This window comes from Rhagoletis pomonella, unplaced genomic scaffold (genome assembly GCF_013731165.1).
Source record: "Rhagoletis pomonella isolate Grant_MI unplaced genomic scaffold, Rhpom_1.0 Rhpom_scaffold_00006, whole genome shotgun sequence".
Lineage (NCBI taxonomy): Eukaryota > Metazoa > Arthropoda > Insecta > Diptera > Tephritidae > Rhagoletis > Rhagoletis pomonella.
Genome location: NW_023458560.1, coordinates 11,587,488 through 11,590,982, shown reverse-complemented (window position 1 = coordinate 11,590,982; position 3,495 = coordinate 11,587,488).

Below are 3,495 nucleotides of genomic sequence, written 5' to 3'. Positions count from 1 at the left end.
AGGGAATGCCGCATTATACTAAAGCCAGCCTTTCGACATAAGCTACTATTCCATACGAACACAGAAATATTAAAAAGTAGTCAATGCTTGCTGTATGAGACGAATTTGAATATACGTAATGTATAATTCCTTATATGATTCCTCAAACAATCCCTGATATAACACTGTGGAACACAAAGAAAACGTATAATGCGAATAGCTGTTGGCCATACAAATAATGCCTCTGAATATAGCGGCTAAATCTTTTTTCTCCAAATTTTGAAAATTTATCGTATTTTGGCCTTAGATTTTATTGAAAATAACATACAAAACAGATTTTTGGATCGTGAAAATTTTTTTCTCTAGAACACGAATTGATCTAGTAAAACTGAGTATGATTATTGGTATGGTCAACAGCTATCAAACCTGGGACGAATCGTCACATACGATGTCGTATTACTCGTCACGTAAAAACACCGTTTTCGGATTATGACATACGTGAGCGTACTCTTTATCCCATTCAGCTTATACGACTGACGGTATCACGTAATTTTCTTTCGTATGGTTTTCGATCCGTGAACGGATGTTACGATTCGAGCCCTGATATATGCGCCCGAGAAGCCCATATGAAAGAGGGGGACAAAAGATCACACGTAAATAAATTTCTCTATTTGGCCTCTACAGTATAAGGGAAAAATTTCAAATTCTTAAGGGATACTTTTCTTAGTGATACGGCACATATAAGGGATTATATATAAGCCACACTCTTCTAGCTGGGTATTCATCAGCTCAAAAATTTTAAGCATATCATATTCCTGTGAATAGAAACACGCCTAATTTTATTATTTTACTTAAGCGAACATAATTATTGATGTAGCTACATCTTTTTCTTAACTTACAAGCATAAACAGACGGCAGTACTTAAGCGGGTTTCACTACATACCTATTCTGATAATTGGCACGCTGTTGAGAAGGTGTAAAATTTAGTAATTATTCCACTAAAATGCTTTTTTTCTTCCCGTTTTTCTTGTACTTCCAAAATACAAGATTAAGCTAAGGAAGTTCGAATTCGAGTTGTCACAACGTACAACACCTTTCGTTATTGCATCATGGGACACACACACGAAATAATGACATTTTTTTCTTGACCGTTTTCTTCTTTATGATGAAAAAAAATGTATCCGCATGTAACTTTCGTAAGGCGGGAAATGCTCCTATGTATTAGACAAACCCAAATTTTGCCAAAAGAAAACGCAATTGGCTTTTATATTTTCTTTTTCATTTATTTCATTTAAATTTTACGTCAATTTAATTATAATATTTATCAATACAGTTATTATTAATATTTACAGTTTGTTTGTTTCTCGATTTCCCGCAACACGCACAAAACACTTATTTGTTTGCCTATTATATTTTGAGTTTCTCATTTTTATATTTATTCTTAATTTTTCTGTTATTTTTTTCATATCCATGACTTTATAACTGTCTATTTTATATATATGGTATATATGTTTCTTTATAATCTATTCATATATTTAATATTCAATATAATTTATCTTGTGTAATTTACATGTGTTATACATACTTATGTATGCATGAATTTACTACATACACGTAGTGTATGCATTATAGATCTTTTTGCAGCATTTAAAATCTAGGCAAATTATACATATGTATGTATGTTTGTATATGTATAGAAATTTTTGTTTTTTACAAGTCGGGTTTTAAGAGGAGTAGAGAGGAGGAATCCAATGATTTGTATTTATGTATGTGTGTTAATGTGTATATGTTCGTTTAATAAATTTAGACACTTGCAGTTAAATGGGTTGACGTCGATTTTTAATTTTTTTTTACTTTTTTAGTATTTTCGCTAAGTTTCTAAGCTTTTAACAATTACGCTTAAAAGTCGTCAATTTTGCTATTTTTTAATTAGTTAATTAGTGATTTTTCTGGGTTTTGCTTGCAATTTCACATTCTTCATAACTATTGTTTTTTTTTATTTATTTTAATTTTTGTTATTTTTGTATCTGTAGATTTATGTATGTTATATTTGCTAATACGCGTTTCCAAACAAGTATACACACATATGCACATGACTTTCTACAGTACTACTGATTTTTATTATTTTTTAGGTGTTTTCCTACATATGTACGTATGTATATAAGAATATTCGAATGTACTATGTATTTAATTGTTGGGTTTAATTTTTTGTAATTTATGTATGTATGTACATATGTATGTATGTGCGTATAAGGTGATTGATTTTAGATATTTTTGGTGTTATTTAGCTCTGTTTAAACAATCCGCATGTTTTTCGACAAAACTTCAATATTTCGATTTACATACATATGTATGTATGTATGTATGTATGTACATAGGGTACTTGTGATCTCTGTACGTACTCGTATATAAAAGTTATAAAGAAATAATAGAACAATTTTTTTTTGTAAGAATTGCGACTGTAGTGGGTCGATTATGGATACCTTAGTTGGGTAGACGATGGTCAACGCCACTGAATTATATTAAGAATAGTAATTTTTATCAATCGAAAAGTGTATATTTAGAATATAACTATTATCAAGTGCTCTAAAGCTGAAGACTTGTGTGCAAAAAACCTGCAGAAATAGTAGAAAAAATGCAGTTGCTAATATGTATAGCAACTCTCTGCTCTAATAGCTAAGTAAAAATCAAAAACGAGCCGAATGAAAATCTAATGATTGTTCTTGTTGCAAGTTTAGCAACAGTACCGAGTTTGAAAGGAACCTAAGATGGGCCCAAGAAAGATGCTACATTAACGGCGCTGAAAATCACAGCAGATACAAAATAACAAAATTCTCCAACTTTTGATGCATAAATTTATGATGCCCAAGTTGATACCTAATAATATTCTCAAATGAAACTCAAATTAAAAAAAAAGCTTTTTTATAACTGACTTCTTTTAAAAGTTTCCACATACAAATAAAAAATTTCAGTCCCATATCATATATGGCATGGTGGAATTATACAAGGTGTTGTACGTAGTGACAGCTCATGTCGACAGCTCCCTTACAAAAGGTTGTAATATGGAAGCACGAGAGAAACGGGAAGAAAAAAAGCCCGCTTTGCGAAGTAGTTCGAAATTTGGTACTATTTTTCATATAAAATTTTGCATATAAATAGTTACAAACGGTATATTATGATAAGCTAAATTCGCGAAAGTAGTATATATAACGTAGTACTTATGCAATAAATGGTAATTTAGTTTATTAAACACAATGTCCTATAATTATAGTCAAACTTCCAAAACCAAAAAATTAGTGGTGACCCCGAGTCGTTACATGACGGAATCGACAAAAGGGCGCATCGACGGATGGGGAGAATATTTCATCGAACAAAATGCCAACTAAAGATGTGGAGCTTGCATCGCAATGCAAGCTGCGACCGTTCTGAACTGAGATGCCAGACAAATGGTTTCTACAAATTGAGGCCACCTTTCAGTCGTACAAGACCACATCTTATGTCGGTAAATATAATCTG